At 38.0% G+C, this 19,934-nt stretch overlaps 1 protein-coding gene across 1 annotated transcript in view; it reads left to right on the forward strand.

The window, feature by feature from the left end:
* The window catches only part of CHST9 (carbohydrate sulfotransferase 9), a 91,022-nt gene that overhangs the window by 6,324 nt on the left and 64,764 nt on the right, over window positions 1-19,934 (forward strand).

Below are 19,934 nucleotides of genomic sequence, written 5' to 3' on the forward strand. Positions count from 1 at the left end.
TTTTCTCTCTCTCTCTTTTTTTTTTTTAATGTAATTGCATCCATTATGTAAAAGATGACTGTAAAATCTCTTGAATACATGTGGACAGTTGGGGGTGGAGCCTCCAGCTTTGCTGTGGAATGACATTGAAAATAGGCTTGTTTTGATTGCTACACTTCATTAGGAAATTTCTTCAGTCACATAAAAAGATGCCCCCAGCTACCTAATTGTATTGTATCAGCTTCATTTGCAAAAGCAAGTGTTGCAAAAGCATTCTGTGTATGCATGAAGACAAGCAAGTCCAGTTTAGAAATAATTCTATATGAAAATTTTTGGTGGGTTTTTTACATTATGTTCTGTGTGGCAAAGCAATTTTTGAAGAATTACTTCTACGTCTTGTAGACAAAAGTGATCTTCTAAGCAACAGTGCTCATGGAATCATTCTATCCTTTTCTTTTTTGTTGCTGTTTGTTTGAGACAGATACTGGACTAACAAGACTTTTTATATATAGCATCAGAGTCATATTGCAACTTCGGGTAAATCTGTGTTAGCAGTGGCCGAGGATTGCACTGCTGAATTGAATTTCTGTTCCCCATTTCCAGTATTTTGGTTTGCACCAGAGGTTGATCTGAATTCTTTTATGGACAAAACTAAACCAGGCTATTTAGCTCAAACCCTACTGGATTCTCAGTTCATGTGACTAGTCTACAGTTCATCTGAAGTAAGCCTCCCCCGAAATGTGTAAGGGGTGGCTGTCAGTAAGGGCTTTAGCACCCACTGTTTGGCTCTGCAGATCCATTTCTGTTGTGTCATATTACTTGATGGCATCTCCTTCATGTCAGTTATATACTTGTTTTGAGGGTTGGGGTTTTGTTTTGGTTTGGGGTTTGGTTTTTTTTTGTTTTTCTCCATCAGCAATACAGAATGTTTCCAACTTGTGAAGTCTTGACTTTTAGGTCTCCTTGTCTCTATTGCTCACCTTCCATTTCCTTTGTAAAAGTCTTATAGTATGTTGATACCATTGTGAAGAAAAATATCTGTAAAACCCCATTAGTCTTCCGGTTTTATTGATCTGTGCTGTTATTCCATATGAGCTGCTAGGTTCTGGTATGTTTTAGAGAGCAGTGTTGAGGGGGGAACCTAGTGCATCATTCCTGCAATTGTTTGGTAATGACCTTGAGGTTTTTTTCAACTAAGAGCAATAATCAGAACATGAATTTTGGCTTGTTAATATTTCTGGGCTGTCTCGTATTTACAAGCTCAAATTAAAAAAGCTGTTATAAGAGGTAGCACAGGCTCCCTTTGGAAAAGTTCCCTTGTAATCAGCTGTTGACACAAGGGTGCTGGCAGAAACTGAGTGTGCAGCAGGCGGGGGGGGGGGTCTTCCTTGGATATCTCTACTGTTGTCAGGAATGCTAAGGGCAGATATCCTTGCTTTCAAGGTAGTTCAGGAATGCAGATGATTACTGTAGATTATTGATTTATTTGCTTGCTGACATTCTTCACATTCCTTGCATCTTTTCTTGTGCTGTAATTAACCTTTCTTTCCTTGCAGTGCTCCATGTTGCTGTTTCTCACTTGGTTTTTTCCACTCCTTTCTTCTGTCTGTATCTCTCTACCATTAAGAAGAAACAGGAAAAATATAATAAAGGGGGAATTAGAACATACTATATTCTTTTGGGCAACCAGGTGCTTTCTTTGGGGTTTTCTGTGATGTATTTCTATAATCTTCTTCAGGAGAGAGGCTTCTCCTTGCACACATAAGTCATTTCCATGTGGAAACATTTCTGTAATAAAATGAAAGCTATCAGAGAATAACAGAATGCTTAGTGAGCTTAAAGCGTGCCTGCAGTTTTGAGTGCCTTTTTATCTCACTGGACTGCTGTTGTGACAGCACTTCAGCAAGATCCAAAAAAAAATAATTTTTGGCATTCTCTGCAGTAGCTAGGTCATATATGTTGGCAAGAGCGTGGCAAAAACTTGTTCTTTGGTCTCTGTTCTTGCCTCCTCTTCTTCCAATTTAACATGTAGAGAGCCATTCTTTTTTATTTTAAACACCTGTATCTCCTCTAAACCTTCTGCAACTCAATTCTCTAATGTTTCCCCCCCCCCCCCACCCTGGTATGCTGCTAAAGAGTTGATATGAAATAAAATTTCTCTGCAAAACTTCTCTGCATTTTTACAATATACATTCGTTAGTTACGAGCATTTTGGAACTTTTTCCCTCTTCTGCTATGTTTTTGATATTGCCATGTGCTATGCACTGTGGCTTTTTTGGAGATGAGCTGTATCTGGAGAATCCCAAATTTGACAAGTATCTTTGCAAGGATTTTATGTGTTCCTTTAATCCTATCACTAGTTGCACAGCTGTAAGACAGCTAGTTTTAATCTGCAAGTGGCTGAGCATGTGATTTGATGTTCTATTAGGAAATGGAAAAGTGCACCTCGTGCTTCTCAACTGCCGAGTTGTGAGTCTGTAGAGACAAGTGTTTGTTGCAGGCAGAACTATTTTTATCTTCCACAGTGCCCTGCTCAAGACCTGCAACATTCGTGTTTGCATTTGGTTGCTGAAGGGATGGAAAGTTGGATGTTCTTGAGTTTGGGAAAGTAACTGTTTTGCACCTGTGAAATGCTGCTGCTTACCACCCTGTTCCTCTGAATATCTGACTTGGAGCCTTTACATACCACAATCTCTTGAAAAGATAGTAAATTTTACTCAGTTGTCGTTTGTAATGTTCATACTTATTTCTCAGTCTCTCCTAGCTGTGGTGTGAATTATTCCCAATCATATGTAGATTTTCTGGGGAACTGGAAAACTGTATGGTAATTTTCAATGTCCTTGTTAATGTTTGTCCTACTATATTAAAATCAGATAATTTGCTTTCACACTCACCATTCTTATTGCCAGTTTTTCTCGCTAATCATAATTTTTCACACTGACCTAATGCCGCTTTTTATTCATAGTTTGCTTTCTCTCTTTCTGTATCTTTTCTCTCCACTTGGTCTTCACATCTTTGAGATCTCAACTGTGATTTGATTCTCCTGTTTGTCTATTTTGCTCTAGTCTGATCTTATCTAAGCATGTTTTTTTCTGATTGACTTTTACAAACTTCCCTCATTACTCAAATGTATCCAGCCCAGGAACACTTTCCCTAATTTTTCATGCTGTCCGTCTGCTTCCGAGGCACCCACAGGCTCAGCACCTGGATGCAGCTCTCAGCACAGCCATGTCTTCTGCTCCCTCCCACTGTGCTTGGTCACTTCAGATTATTTCTAGTCATGTTCATCATCCCTATATCTTAAAAAAGGGAAAATCTTTCATTTAGAGATGTCTAAGAAACAGCTGCTAGCTACGTGGTGGTCCTCTCTGATGGTTTTTCAGAGACATTAGCAGACTGAGAGAACAGGCAAGTTTCTTGGTTTGGCTCTGTGCATGGAGTGTATAAAGACAGGATGATATATCTTTACTTAGATATAGTAGAGCCCTTCTGTTAGGTGTCTTCAGATCACATCAGTGGAGTAATTGGGAACAGACTTATCAATAGTCCGACGTGAGCATCAACACATACAGACTTCATCTGGATGAAAATTTAATTGACAACATTGATAACGTAATATATATGGAGCACTTCATGTTCTCCATGTATAAATATATTCACTTATACATAAATTCACATACATAAATGAAGCTTAATGTGAATTCAACTAGATGCTACAGATTTACTTGGCAGTTCTCCATATGGTCTTGCATTATTCAGTGCAAGCATCAAATATTGTGGCACTGATTAAAAAGCAATTACTATTTATTACATGTTTAGTAATTTCCAGCACCGTTAATCGTATGCAGGGGAAGCAAGCTGCTGGGTTTCCAGGGTTCATGTTGACTTCTATAACATGTATCACCTGAATTAGGGGATTGTGGGTTGCAAAAGATGCCTGTGTTTTAATCCTGAAATGTTAGAAATGTTAGGGTTAGTTAGGGATTCTAATTTTGTACTTCAAAACTCTTCCTTTTTGGGAAGACTACTGATGGATTTAGTGTGACTGATAAGTAAAAAATAATCCAAGAATATCTTTATGATTAGATCTGTATGCTGAGCTTGTTATGTGGGGTTTTACTGTGTGTTGGGTTTTTTCATCCTCTTAAAGTTTGTGCAATTCCTTTTTGTGAAGTGTGCTTATTAAATTCATGGTTATGGAGGGCTACCTTAGTGTTTCATGGGGTGCAGTATGACTACCAATTAATATGAAGAAGGCTGCACTGCCCTCTTGTAGATTTTTGGTTCCCAAGGGTGAGAAAGTCTGACTCTTGTCTTTCTCAGCATCTTTGTATCTCACCTGAAGGATACTGAGATTTTTCTGCTTGCTTTCTCCTCACTTTGCAAGATAGCAGGTTTGTAGTACCAGTGGGTGCCCAGACATCCTTCTGCAGTCCAGTACTTTCTTGCAATTTTGTGCATCTACCCCCTGCGGAGCTTCATCACACAGACCTTATACCCATTCCTCAGGCCACAGGTTTTGTTTTTGTGAAGAATCAAAATTTTAAAAAATCATATTTTAACAAAAAGTTTGAAATGCCATGAATTAACATGAGCTTTCACAACTTAGTCTACTATTGCTGTAGCCATCCAGGCTAAAGTTGTGTCAGAGCAGGTTTAGGTTAGGTATTACAAAAAGGTTCTTCGCCCAGGGGGTGGTTGGGCACTGGAACAGGCTCTCCAGGGAAGTGGTCACAGCACCAAGCCTGACAGAGTTCAAGAAGCATTTGGACAGCACTCTCAGGCACATGGTGTGACTCTTGGGGGTGGTCCCATGCAGAGCTAGGATTTGTACTTGATGATCCTTGTGGGTCACTTCCAACTCAGCATATTCTGTGGTTCTGTACATATACTACATACTACTCAGCGTAAAAAAGTGGGCTTTTTCCCCCACTTTGCCAGATTTGGAACTCCAAGGGGATCTTTTGGGTCCTTTAGTAATCTGGTGAGATATTTTGAGTCCATGGAGAGACTTTCTGCCTTGTCTTGACACTCTAAGTAGCAAATGGATGCATGTATACACGTGATAATATATATTCTTTGCTGTTTCTGGAGGTTGTTTTTTATTTAAACCTTGTCTAAGTGAAGAAACATCAATGTGGCTTAAAGGACAGTTCGTATGTAGTGGATTACAAAGGCAACTGTTCCAGTGAAGTCATAGTTTTCCTAGACCATCTTGAGGAAATTCATTAAACTAATATATTTGTAGAAAACAGGTTTGTAAATAAAAGAGAAAAGGACATTGCTCAAAAACGGTTATTAATCATGAATAATTTAATTCTTCTAGTAACATTGAAATATTTCTGTTTTTAAAGTCTTTGGTAGTTTATGGAAGTCTTACTAACTCTGCTGGAGAACATCACTGGTATGGCAAACAAATCTTCCTGGTTTACAATGTCCAGCTACTAATGCAGCTGTTCTAATGAGGGTGAGTGTTTTTAGGTTTTACCCTTCTGGTCAGAATATGCTGTGTTCTCTGTGTAAAGTGGGGTTTTTTTCTTTGTTTTGTTTTGTTTTGTTTTTTAAATCTGCCCCATTATTGGATTGCACCACAAAAGAAAGAGGATTCAATAGGATCAGTAAATGCTGCTTGGTGAACAGTTATAGGGTTGTTGAAGTCCCAGAAATGCTACAAAATTTTATTAGCTCGATTTCACCAAATAACATAGGTTACATAGTGTTTCCTTTTCTCCTCAGCTTTCAGTGATTGTGAGCTGTAGGGAGAGAACAATTATCTTCGCGGGAAAAAACCTAATAAGAAACAGGTGGAAATTAATACTTTCTCAGACCATAATGATGTAAAAATACGAATAAAAGCTAAATATAGGAGAAGATGGTTTTCTGAGCTAGAGATTGTAGAGTCTCACCCTGTCTTCAGCAGTTGCAAACCCTAGAAGCTTCTAAGAAGTTAAAATTTCATATTGCAGTATATAACACTTAAGGCTGTATTTATCTGTTTTTGAGGATGTTCTTCCCAGCTCTGGCTGTTTAGTAGCCCTCAATCTTACATTTCATTCATTTTACTTTTATCATTCCTATAGCTAAGTCACATCTAATTTTAGAAATCCTTCTATCTTGCAAGAAATTCCTGCCGTGCTCTTTCCTTGTTGGTGTTGTGGGAGAGTGTTTCAGAGTTGGTGATATGTTTTAGTCCAGTGGTATTTAGCTTTCATGTTCTGGTGATACAAAAGAAACTAAATGGGGTAATGTCTGGGGGCTCCTGTCAGATGTATATTCAATAGCATGTTTGAGTGGAAGCTGATGACATTTCGTGTATTATTGTGTATAAGCTTTTGACAACCAACACAACTTTGTTTGTACCTAGACCACAGAGGTCTACTTCTAGAAGGGTGTAACACATAGCTTAATTAAAGTGAGGACAGCTGAATATACTCTTTCTTGCATATTTAAGACATACATATAGTCTTACAAAGCAAGAAAGCTGGAGAAGTATTTGTCACCTGACAAGTCATCATTTAGAAGTAACAGTAGAAAAAAATTGAGATAACAGAATCACTTAGGTTGGAAAAGACCTCTAAGACCATAAAATTCAACCTTTGACCAATTACCACCTTGTCAACTAAACCATAAAACTAAGCGCTATGTCCGGTCATTTCTTGAACACCTCCAAGGATGGTGACTCCACCACCTCCCTGGGCAGTCAGTTCCAGTGCTTAATGACCCTTTCTGTGAAGAACTTCCTTGTGATGTCTAGCCTGAAGCTCCCCTAGTGCAACTTGAGGCTGTCTTCTCAGCCTGTTACTTGTTGCTTGGGAGAAGAGGCCAACCCCCCACCCAGCTAAAACCTTTCAGGTAGTTGCAGAGAGTGATGAGGTCTCCCCTGAGCCTCCTTTTCTCCAGGCTGAACAACCCCATTCCCTCAGCTGCTCCTCATGACTTACTCTCTAGAAATGATGATGAAAAGATGAAAGTTTGTCTGTTCCTGACTTGTTCTATTTTTCCTAATTAGGCTACACATTTTCAAAAGAACAAGTCGTTGCTGCTGGAGTACATTTAAGGCTGCTTACCTCTGTGTCTGATGTTAAACTTCTTTGATATGTAGCTTGATTACAAACAGTCCTGTTAGAACATGTGGTGTGGTCTCTGCAAAATTCCAAGGGAAATCTTTGATTTCTTACTGAAATTAAATTTAAAAATCTGGTGTTTATTTTAAATGTGTGTATATACATATTTGTATGCATATATATTGAAGTATCCCCCTTATTTCCCTTTTTTTGTGGGAGTAGAGACTGCTGGTAGGAGAAATATTTTAGATGGAAACCTATCTTCTTACTGCAATCAGCTATGTGGATACTAGGGGATGAGTTTATATAGAAGAATTGTTTTGGTATTCAGACTCAAAAGCCATTGTTTCTGTCTTTTTCTTCAGTTTTACTCATTTGGTGTTACTGTAAACAGGCTATTGCTATAAATTCAGGATAATTCGGATCATCTTGCAACACATGTGAAACAAACATTTAAAGATCAGGAGGCTGCCAGGTTTCAAGTAATGGGAGCCCTTCAGTATACAAGGGATTAATGTCTGACAGATGATGTGTATGATTTAGCTGGAAAAAACGTGATGTATGTCATGGAGCAAAAGTTTCAAGGAAGAAGACAAGTGCCTAGAACTTTTTTTTTTTTTTAATGTGGAAAACCTGGTTTTGTTTGCAGTTATTTTTTTTATTATTTTTTAAAGGTAATCACTATTTCACAGCGGCAAGGATACTTGCTGTTTAGGTCCCTGCTTCTTCAGACAACTGCCTCACTTTTTGCATTATTTTTCTTGTGTATTAAAGGCTTTTTCAAAGAGAAAGAATATTTCTCCATTTTACAGTATTTCTGTAGACAGGATTTCATAACTGTCAGTTTGAAACTGGGAAGATTCATGACACATCAGCATATAGTGTTTTTCTTCCCAGTTCCTCCAACCTTGAGCCTTGTGGCTATATCTGTGGGATTGAATGTTACTGTCTTCAGCCATAAAGGGAAGCTAGCTGCGTTCTATCGAATGTTATGTTAAACAACAAAATCCAAAACAAATAAACAAACAACTCCCCAAAAACATCTCCCAAATTTTCTCAGTTCTGCCCAAAATCAGGGTCAATGATCAAATCAACTTAAAGACTCTTTGTAAAACAGTAAATATTCATTACTCCAGAAAACTGCAAAATATGCTGTATTTTAAGCATTACCCTGTATATAGATGAAACTCTTCCAAGGCATGTATGAGCCTCACTTGATGTAAAGTGAAGGGGAATCACACACATCCATTTGCTTTGGATTTTGATTGGTTTGATCTTTATTTAGTGAAGATGTGCAGCAGCATCCTGTACTGCCTGGAAAGCTGTAGTTGGCAGCGAGTGCAACCTAGAAAATATTATTCCCTACAGTTCTTTAGGATCTCTCACTCCTTCCAGTCCCTCTCATATCCACCAAAAATGGTTGTTTCTGTACCACATTGAGAGCTTCCCCACAGTAGCGACATCCAAGACTATCATTGACCTCTATTAAACCTGTGTGATGCCTGCTAGCAAATACAATTTGTCCCTCACAGCTTTGTTGTTTCAAATGATTTTATTTATATTGACCATTCAGCTTTCTATCACACGATCCTGGCAGCAACACATAATGAATAGCTCTAGCAAAATCAGTCTGAGTAGGCACAGTTTTTGTCTCTTATCCCCTGGCTTCCTAGGAGCTGCACTGGATACAATCTACGAGGCACAGTGACACGAATTATCAAAATATTTGAAGAATGGTAGACATCTTCGTTTTTTGGTTTTGGGGGGATTTTTTTGAGAATGTTAATGATAATTCTTTTGTTTACAGTTCTGTAATATTATAAGAAAAAAAAAACAGGACTAGGTCAAAGTTAACCCTTTCCAAAAGAGTGATTTTTTTTTTTCCCCCCAGTTGTTTTTTGGTTGTTTTCTTGTTTGTTTGGACTTCTGGGGGGAGAGGGGGTGGTTGTAGTTTTGGTTTTTGTTGAAGTTTGTTTTTTTTTGCTTAGAGAAGCTGCAGCACAGAAGCTCCTGGAATGGCAGGGGTGGGATACAGTGTTGAGGCAGTGGTTGTAAGGAGTTCACTTCCCATGCACAAAACCCTCTATGAGCCAGGCAGACAATATGGAGGGGGGGAAACTCTTCAGAAAGTAAGTAATTTGCTTTGGAAAATTGAGTTTCTTGAGTAACAGAGATAGTGAGGCAAAACTTGTCTCCTAGCAAAGAATTTCATTGCTGCAGAACATAACAGATGATGGCCTAATAGCCACAAATTTTGACATGCACTTCAGGGGATGTCTTCTGCATGGCATGGGCACTCGGTAACATCCAAAAAAGTAACTGAAGATCAGCAGCCTAAGGTTAAGAATAATCAGAACCAATATTAAAATTTCACTCTGGGCAAATGCTAGGTGAAAGAAGAGGTGTTGACTGATTTTATATTTAATGTGATTGGAATGGAGCGGGTCATTTCAGTACCAATTATAATCTAACAATAGAAAAACTTGCCCAGCTCTTTGTGCGTGTGTAAGGGCATAGATGGCAGAAGAAGCTGTTAAAGGTTTGTAATACTTTCTGCCACAGATATTTTATAATCTAGGCTTAATACAAGCATGCACATGGGAACAGCTAAAGTGAACTTGAGGTTGTTTGGAGTTATGCAGCCAGGGCCTAGGTACGTGCATATTGCCCCTCAGTAAATTATACGCAAGAGAAATGAGGGTTTGAAGGTGTTTGGTTTTGATTATGATCAGGTAGGGAGATGTGGTGTATGAGTTCTGTTAGCTGCAGCTGGAAGCATTCAGTTGCATTGAACAGGAAAATATCAGTGCCTGATCCTTCACCATTCATCCACAAAATAGCTCTGTTAAGGAAAGAAAATATGTCTAACAGGAAATAATAAGTATAGTAAACATTGTGTACAAAGGCAGTTTTGATTATACTTTATATTCTTGCTTAAACTTTTTAAAAGAGCATACAGACCCAGGAAGAGGAGGAAACACAATTTTTCCTGAATTGTTGCCAAAACCTCGTAGTTTTTCCTGAATTGTTGCCAAAACCTCATAGTTTTTCTGTTGTTCAGAGGTGTATGCCATGAGAGGTTACTCTGACTTTGCATAACCATACTGTGTTTTCAGAGAATGGGAAAGGTGGGAGATACCCACTTTGCTTCAAAAGTACCTTTCTGCTCTTGTGCAGTGGTTGATGGTTCCCAAACGTGCACCTATGCAAGCCTTAATGTGAAAAAGGGTCTTGCTTTCTTGTGTTAGAATGGGGGCTGTGGATCTCCAGTGAAAACACTCATTTGCTGTGATGTGAAAACAGTGGTTTTTCTACCTGGCTGGGAGTTGCAGTGTGGTTCCCACCATTCTTGTTTGCTGGAAAAGCTGTCTCTTGTGGCTGCTTTCAGCAGCATTTCGATGGGAATGAAAATACAGTGGCGTGTGTGCTCTGCCCCTCATGGGAGGGTCAGCTACTCCACTGGATGGAGCACAACATCAGGGCAGTGCTCATGAGGGATACAAATAGTATAGTGCCAAAAAGCTGTTATTGTTAGGGACTGGCAAGGGAAAGGCCACCAGCTTTGTCTTTTGCAGAAGGCTTTTGTGACAGCAGCAAATTATGAAAAATTGTGGCTCTATAGTTAATGGATGGCTGCTAGTCATGGAAGCTTTTGTTTTCTTCCACCAAATATCCTTGAGCCCTGTTTCTTTTCAAATTTATTCTTCTTGACTTTGGCCTCAAAATAGTGCAGCTGAAGGAGAAGCTTTAGTTAGCAAAAGCTTAATAAACCTGGGTAAATGAAATTTCACTTTTTGCTCCACTCATCTGTGCAAAATTATTTTTTTTTTATTCCTGGAAGAACATTTAGTGGCCAAATAATGCAGTGGAATCTGTTGCAATAACGTTACTGCATTAAAAAAAACACATACTACAGTATATTAAAGTATTACAGTACACTTTTCAAGTGAATCCTGGCAATACAAATTAAGAAAGTACTTAAATGCATTAATTTTATTTTATTTTTCTTTGTTTCTGGCTCTTTCTTGCTCTCCCCTAAGATTCATTATTGCAAGGCATCAAGTGTGCCTTGTCCACTTCTGAGAACTAATGGACTACAATCTGTTGACACGGGTCATGATATTTGAATTTTGTGTAAAATGCAGCCTGTTACTTCAAACGTTATGCATATCATTCATTAAATGTCATTGCTTTAAGATGATTCTGTAATTGCGGTCAAGAATTATGGTACACTTTCCAGAATGTAGTTCTGTTCTTGATGTAGGGCCAAAGAATCAAGACTTTTCATGAACTTCAGCTTGATTTATAAGCTATTTAGAAACATTCAAGCTGAGTAGCTGTACAGAACAGTTATTAATAAAGGTGACAGATATTTGTTTTCCTTAGAAACTGCAATTTCCATGGGAATATAAGATTCTCAAGTTGTCTAACCTTTTCTGCCTACTGGCAGTCCTCAAAGAGGTCATTGAATATGTAAAATTCTGACACTGGGGAAGAAACAAATCTGCCATGTTCTGTGATGGGAGGGAAAGAAACAGATCAGGGAGGTTGGTAGAGGGATGGGAATTTGCTTGGATGTGGTTTTATTCTTTTTACTCTTTTACTGTGGAGTTGCTGAATTATTAATGTAATGATAAAGTCAACTTGATATGAATAGACTCCTAACCACTAAAGAAATTGCTTGTAGTTGCAGAGTCATTAGAGTGATAGTGGGAATACTGGCCCCTAGTTAAATTATATCCAATGAAGCAACAAACTGTAAAAAAAATACATTTTTACAATAATTATTTGATGATTTTTCTTCTTCCTTGGTGTGATTTTGTGTTAAAGATTTGCTATCGCAATCTTGAGACCAGTGATGGGTAGAAGGCGATGATAAACTTCTCAAAAAAACCCCTGGCTTTGCTCCTGAATTTCAAATTAGTTTCATGGGATGATGGGAGTAACACAAATATATGTGAAATATAACAAATAATGCAGACATGATTATTATACTTTTTGAATTATTTTTTTTAATTTGCTTTATCCTCTTACAGATGGCAAAATTAATTTCACCCTACTTCTTTTCTGTTACAATCTTTCCACTTCAGTGTGTCTATTTTGAAGATGAACGGGCAGAGGAGACCGGGCTTATGCAGGCTGAGGTAGTTGCAGTGAGGTATAAGTACTTCATGATTTATTTGACCTTTGAGCAGAAATTCCTTTCTGGTGGAATTAATCTGCAAATAGCTAAGGTGTGCTACCTCTTAAGTTATGATTGATCATGCCATATAACAAAATTCTATTGGCATCAGATTTTGGACTGATGTACATATAAATATAATCAAATAAAGCTACCAGATGCTATGAATGACAGGTCGGTTCAAGGTATTTTTGGCAAGTAGATTCAGCCTTTTCCTCTCCAAATGTGCATATTGGGCAGCTGGCATTAACATGCTGTAAATAAAATATTGTTGAATGACACTTGGGGAATCAGTTTAGGCAACAACTAGTGTGTGATGACCAATGCACACTACAAGTAAATAATTGACTTTCTGGAAAGTTAGATTTTCATCTTGATATTTTAAATTAGTTAATCCATCTGGACTAGTAGCCACTCAAGGCAATCATATTAATTACTTGGTGGAGGTCAGATGTTTACTTTGCACAAATTTGCTATCCTTTCGTTGTTCATTTGGGCCTGAAGACCAGGTATTTCACCTGAGTCAGAGGGCTGCCAGAATATCTAACTCTAGAGCTGGTAGCGTAGCACTTTTTTGGTTTCATCCCCCCATAAGGGCCAAAGACCCAAGAAATGACCAAAAAGGCTGGTTCAGTCTGTTCAGTGATATGTTTCTTGAAGCTGACACATTTACTAACAAATGTACTTTGTTACTGTTTTCCCCCTTAGGTAAGCCATAGGGAAAAAAGAACCATTAAAAAGAACCATTAAAAAAATGGCAGTGAAAAGCAAATGGATCCTTGATGCTAGGAAAGAAAAGTAAGCCAGATACCATAGATGTTTAATTCTAACTTCTGTTATGACTTCTGTTGCAAGAAATGCACTAAATTTATATTATTACATACCTATTGTACATGTTAATGTCTTTCGTGATTGTGTTCTGCTTTTGTCCAACTATTTCTTGGCAGTTCCTATCACTGAAATATTTTTTGTCCCCTAACTGTGTTGATTCTCATGTATCAGTCATCAGTTAAATTCTCTACCATTAAGTCATATTCCAGTAACGCCATCAAAAGTAGGCTGTCATCACACAGGCAGCCATTCTGAAGGGCAGGAGATGTAGAATTAATGTTGCAGGTGCATTATTACTGTCCTGGCCAAAACTGTGGATTTGCCTTCAAAAAACTTCTGACATTTCAGGTTTTTCCAGAACTCCAGTTCCCACTCATGTTTCTTTTCTTGCCCCCCAAGTATCTGGAGGAGCTAGCTAATGCAGCTGCAGTTTGTAGAGGTTTTAAAGAGGTGAATTTGTAGGAATAGCATCTGTTTTTATGGTGAGAAGTAAAAATATCTTCCTTGTGTTATGATTACCCTTTACCAAGAAGGTTGGCACTTCAGAGAATGATTATGCTTCTACTGATGATACAAGTGATCAATAGAATTACCAAGGATTTTTGTGTGTGTGTGAGGAACACTGAAGTTGGATCAATTAAAAGTACCTAAGTGTCTGTTCCTGCTTTCTTTCTAAATACTCTTTTTCTTTGGCTTCTTTTGTTTTCCTCTGATGTGATAGTGCATTTGTGCAACAAGTGTTTGTGACATAGAGGTAATGTTTCAGGTAGTTTTATTGCCTTGGACAGTCACATTTTTTCTTCAATAAATAGCCACAGAACTGAGCAAATAAGTATGTTTGCATTTCATGCAATGCCAAATACTGTATCATCAAAAATGTTCACTTGAAACTGTACCTATCTAGGAGTGTTTTCCAGCTACTAATAAAACAAAATATTTGTTGTAGGGGAACGAGGCCTAATCTTGTGTCTAAACATCTGATGTAAAGTAACAGTAAGCATTTTTTATGTGGAGGCCTTGTAATGGTGTAATGCTGTGAGCTGGGAAACAAGGGAACGAGGATTGGTGGAAGGAAGGGAAGGCAGAGGCTGAAGGGGAGCTAAAATAGGTTTGGTGGTGTGACAACCAGCCCTTGGGGAAAAAATGCCTGGCACTGACAAACTAAGTGGGTCCAAGAAAAAAGGCCAAATCATACTCCTGTTTTCTTTTCTGAACAGGAGGACGGTATAATCAAGTGGATCATAAATACACTTTTGAATGAGGAATGTTTGTAGGATATAATGACTTAGTCTTAGACTGCCATGAATACCTGTGAGGGAAGGCATTCAGACTGCTAGGAAGCTGCAAATTGTAAGTTTTAAAGAGAAATGTTACTTGAGCTAAGCAAGTATGGTAACAAGGTGATCACCCTCTGCCATGTAAGACATATCAGGTCACTTCTAGCTTCAGGTATCTCAAGCAGAGGCTTATGAAGCCAATTTTCTTTGGCAGAGCAGAGGAAAAACTGGATCAGGTCAGGTCCAAAGGTCTCTGCAACAGTGTCTGGAGTAGACTATGTAAACAAGAGAGGTTTATAATATTAATTCAGAGAATTTTCTTTGTCCTTTCTTTTATAATTTAGAGGCTTCCTGGATTCGACATGTGCTCAGCAGCCCTGATTTATTCTTCTTTCCTCAGTTTGTACAGTATTGTCTTAACTGGAGCCTCTCCTCTGGGATTCTTCTGTTGAGGAGTGTCCAGCTTGAATACTGGATAATCCTAGTAGCATTTTTCCCATGATGCTCTTTAATTCTATGGAAGTATTCCCCAGAGTGTGTTATCATTGAATGATTAAAACATATTTTCCACTTTCTGTCCTAGTAAGAATGTCATTTACTGATCATAAAATAAAAAAGTTACTAATGGATGATTGGCTCAGCAGAACAACCTGGCTACTTTTTTACATTTTTGGTACTTTTCTGTGCTTTTCTCTAGCAAAAAACTTGTCAAGAATGATTGTATGACTTCAGCTTTGTACTTATGAAAGAATTGATAGTAACTCACAGAATGTTGGTTTTCAATTTTATTTTTTTTAAGAGGGGAGGAGATATCTATTTAACTGTACTCATTGTTCTGGGAGTTATTTCCCATGTGTGTAAATGAACAGCCTTTCAAGAAAAGAAATTTTGTTAAGAGAGGGAAAGGGGTTTGGGTATAATGGACTTTCTCCATAAGACAAAGTTTAGTATGTTTTTCTTAATGAGTAACAAGTAGAACTGCACTTCTCTGCTGATGAGGTCAATAACGTGAATGAAATTATTATTTTTTTATTATATGGATATTTTTACCATGAATTTGACAAAACATACATCTCTTAGTGCCTAAGATTGAGAGGAAGGGAAATAAGTGAGGATTTCTGGCTTTTTGGAGAAAGCATCAAGTATTCCAAATGCCACGTTTGCTTAATGTTGCTTGAACAGTGATTAGAAGTGGAGCTGACAGTCTGAGTTGGGCAAAACATTTGCTGGGTAAGGATAGCAAATAGAATTGTATGATAGCTTGGGGTTTTTATCACCATCTAGAATGAAATTTTAGTGTATCAATTGGCTACAACACCTTTGGGAGCAGAATAACGATTAGACGGTGTTTGTGAAGCTATTGCCATCACCCTTTCAACTGCTCAGAGGAACTAACCTGCTGCCATTTCATCTCAGAAGAGCTGTCTGTCATTAGTGGGTATAGGTATGCCAATTCACTTCTTCAGCTTAGAGAAACTGAGCATCTGACAGCAGCTGAGCGTGTTCTCGCTAGGAAACTGGTGCCTGAGTTTTAGCACACAAAAATTCAATGTTCTTGTCTTAGTCGACAGTTAATGGGGAAGCTGGCAGTAGTGTCAAATGCTCACTGTTGAATGATTTTTTTGCAGCTGAGAAGGATGCATGAATGGAAAAAAATTTGCTAATTTTAAGCAAGTTAGCTATAAACACTTTTTTTTGAGGAAAAAAGCCCACAAGGCTAGGTGGTGCAAAGAAGGCCTCTAAGAAAAGTTATATAAACACTAAATAGCGGCAATTGCCTACAGTAACTTGCATAAAAATTTTCACTTATTTTCCTGACAAGAGTTTACACTTGAAAAAAATTGAAAATGAAATTATAAAGACATTTTAAAATAATTTTTTAAGCATATGGGGTACATCCCAGAAAAAATAATTATTAAATAAATTAATATTGAGTTGATTTAAAAATATTCAGAATGATTTTTACTGGATTTTTAAATACAAAAAAAAAAAAGAGGCTCTTTATTTCAGAGAAAAATTTAAGAAACATAAAAACAACATTATTTAATATCTGAGTTTGCTTTTTCAGGAACTCTTTGGTTAAAAAAAATATACAATGTGTAGTTTAAATACAGTGTCCTATTAAGAATGGAAAAAAAATATGATGTCAGAATTTTCTCCAGAAGAGTAATAGAGGTTTTTACTAGCTGTAACAAAGGCCTGTTAAAATCATGCTGATACGTTGGAGAAGCATTATATAATGATTGCTGACTGAATTTAAGAGTGAGAAGGCAAATGATAATGTATCAATTTATTTGACAAATATACTTTCTTTAATTAGGTACAATACTTCATAGACTGTTAGCAAATATTTTGCAGTCTGTCCTCTAAAGAATTTCTCATAAAGACACCTTGCAACATCAATTAAGTCCTGATTTGAGATGAAGTGTCCTCAGAATTTTGTGAGCAAAGTCTGCCTGTGCAGTTTATTGAAGCACAAGGTAGAGTCTGATATAAAAATCAGTTTTCTCCATCCTTTATCAAACTTGTGAGGCTTTTATTTTAATTCTACTGAGTTATATTTTCTGATGGAAACTGTACTATCTTTTGTTGGAACTGTTAGATAAAGGTCACATTCCTTTTAATTCAATTCCTGAAAGTAAGAAAAAGACAACATTCAGTCACAGACTAAATAATCTCCAAAGGAAACCTAATCAAACATTTTAAAGCTTCCTGAAAGTAATATAAGCCATCTCATTCCGTTACTTCTTTCTTCTATGCATTTGTTTTTTGGAGGAATCTTACCTTTGTACAAAAATATATCCTTCTTCAAGAGGAAATTTTATAGGAGGAAGAAGCCATCAAGCTGTCTCTTTTTAATAACCATCCAATTAGGAGATGCAATAATACATATTTCAGGTTGCTGAATCTCTGCAGAAATTCAAACATTTTGTTCATTTAAAAACACATGTGTAGCTGCTGCCTAAACACATAGCAACTGTTTTGAGGATGAGTTCTAGCTTGATAGTTTCTATCAAACAGCCTGTCCTAGTGGGTACTATTCTGAAACAGTAAAGGCTCACTGTTGAATATGAAACAGCATTTGAGAAGATACGGAGCATCATGACTTCTGTATGTATAATGCAAATGGATAGGAGAAAGCGACATATACGCTTGCTTTACGTCGATACAGTGACAAGCAGTAGATGGGACCACAGGTTTATGCATGCCTCATACTTTTTTGCCTGACAGTAGAAGTGCCAGTATGAATTTGACTCCTCTCTTGCTTAACTTGCAAAGTGTCAGTCAGTAGCTGCAGTGGTTTATGGAAATGAGGGTAATGTCAACTTAATTCAGTGTTATGCTTTTCATGCTTTAAGCAAATAAGACCACTTCCATAGCTCACTTTTAGTCTGAAAAGTTTGAGGTATTTTGGATTTGAGCGATAACGCATTGTAACATGCTTCCTACATGATACTGAACATGACATAGCTGTTGCGACCAAGACAATTAAATGCTTTCAGCCCTGGATTATGGAATTCCAAAATGAGTCTCTTTGGATGCCCATGAGTGTAAATAGTTGTGTAGTGGATGGCACTCCTCTTTCTGCTCAGGTACGTGCTGTTCCTCTTACATGTCCTAAAGAATTAAAAAAAAAAAGGACCTTTGCTGTAGTATTTTAACATGGGACATTAGTAGATTATGGTTGTAGAGTCATTTGATCCTGAATTTAATTGCAGAAGGTCAGGTTCTTCCATGCCCTGTTAAACCGTGGTGGTGATACAGGGAGAAGTTTTGTGTTGGTTTAAGGGGGCTTATGTAAGTCTTTGTAAATTGCGTGTGGAGATTCATCCAGGAAGATGCAAAGAGATTTCAAATCACAATTTGCATCTTCAGACCTGGGATATGAATCATGAAATATAGGAGAAAAAGGAGACAAGACATGTTGGAGGGAATTGAAAAAGTGTTAGGGTCAGTAGACTGATCTTCCTGACCAGTGTGGTTGATGGAAAGGTTCCTTTTGCCTTCCAAGATGACTTCAGGTCTCAGTCTTTCCTGTAGTGTAATGTCAGTGGGGCTGGTGTCACACACACTGGTTTGGACTAAGGTTGGTCCAGAGAGCTCATATTTGTTGTTTGGAGAGTGGGCAGACTGGGAGGAACAGGAGCATATGTCTTGGTGAAGCTAAAAATTAGTTACGAGCAGGCAGGTACGGGTGCAGGTGTGTGATTAGTTTGAAGTTTCAACTGGGCTTTTGTTCTTCCTTTTTTCTTTTTTTTTTTTTTGATGGTTGCAATTACAAACCCAGTTTAATTAGCCTTTTCTGGCTGTCTCCTATGGAGTTTCTGTCTTTCCAGGGGCTTAAGAAAGAAAGAGGCTGGTTTCCTCTACCTAAAATTAGCCTTGTGAATACTCCTTAGAGGTACTACAGTTTGTTTTCTCTCCATATAAACTTTTCAAAGAGGGTGGTGAAGGAAATCTAGCCAAGAATAGAAAGGGGTTTCATATTGCTAGGCTATATAAAGCTGCAAAGGTTTGCCAGGTTCTTGCATGGTTCCTCAGCTTAGTTAATCCTCTGTATGTTATGTAGTTCTGTCCTGGTTTAACCCCAGCCAGCGATCAAACACTATGCAGCCACTTGCTCACTCCATCCCACAGCAGTATGGGGGAGAGAATCGGAAGAGTAGGAGTGGGAAAACTCAAGGGTTGAGAAAAAGACAGTTTTTTTGGGACAGAAAAGGGAGAAAATAGCAATAATGTTAAAAGAAATAGAATATACAAACCAAGTGATGTACAATGAAGTTTCTCACCCCTCTGCTGACCGATGCCCACACAGTTCCCATGCAGTGGCCCCCTGCCAGCTTTCCCCTTAGTATATGTACTGAGCATGTCGCCATATGGTATGGAATATCCCTTTGGCCAGTTGGGGTCAGCTGTCCTGGCTGTATCTCTTCTCAACTTTTTCCCCTCCAGCCTTCTTGCTGGCAGGGCATGAAAAGCTGAAAAGTCTTTGACTTAGTATAAACATTACTTAGCAACAACACCATTCTCATACTAAAACCGAAACGCAGCACTGTACCAGCTACTAGGAGTAAAATTAACTAAATCCCAACCAAAATCAGGACAAGTTTAAGTTCATTTTAAGATCCGTTTAAAAGACCAGTTCAGGTGTGATAACAAAGTGCAAATGCTGCTCTGTGAGTATAGGAGGGGAAAAATAATGCAAAATAGACCTGCCATATAAAATGCTGCAAGGAGAAGGGTTATGTAGTGTGTTGCACCCTCTTTCAGCCATTACACATCAAAGATGTTTCTTTCTGTTTCATGCAGGTAGATGGCTTTTGCTTGACATGTAATGTGCTTACCAGGTAAACAGGAAACTCAGAGATTTATGGCTTCAAACTCTTTTGCCTCCCTTTCCTGTGGGAGGAGGGGTGATCTTTTAATCAAGGTCCTAGATACAGTGGAAGATAACATGTTCTGTCTGAGCTTGCCATAGATTTCTTGAGAAATATTCAAAAATAAAGAAAATTTATGCCTTAGTTCCCTATCTACAAAGAAGAGTTGATGCCAGGTCCTACTTTGAAGGCTTCTTCTGGTATTTAAATCCCATACTAACAG

Source organism: Chiroxiphia lanceolata, chromosome 1, assembly GCF_009829145.1.
Source record: "Chiroxiphia lanceolata isolate bChiLan1 chromosome 1, bChiLan1.pri, whole genome shotgun sequence".
NCBI classification, from domain to species: Eukaryota; Metazoa; Chordata; class Aves; order Passeriformes; family Pipridae; genus Chiroxiphia; species Chiroxiphia lanceolata.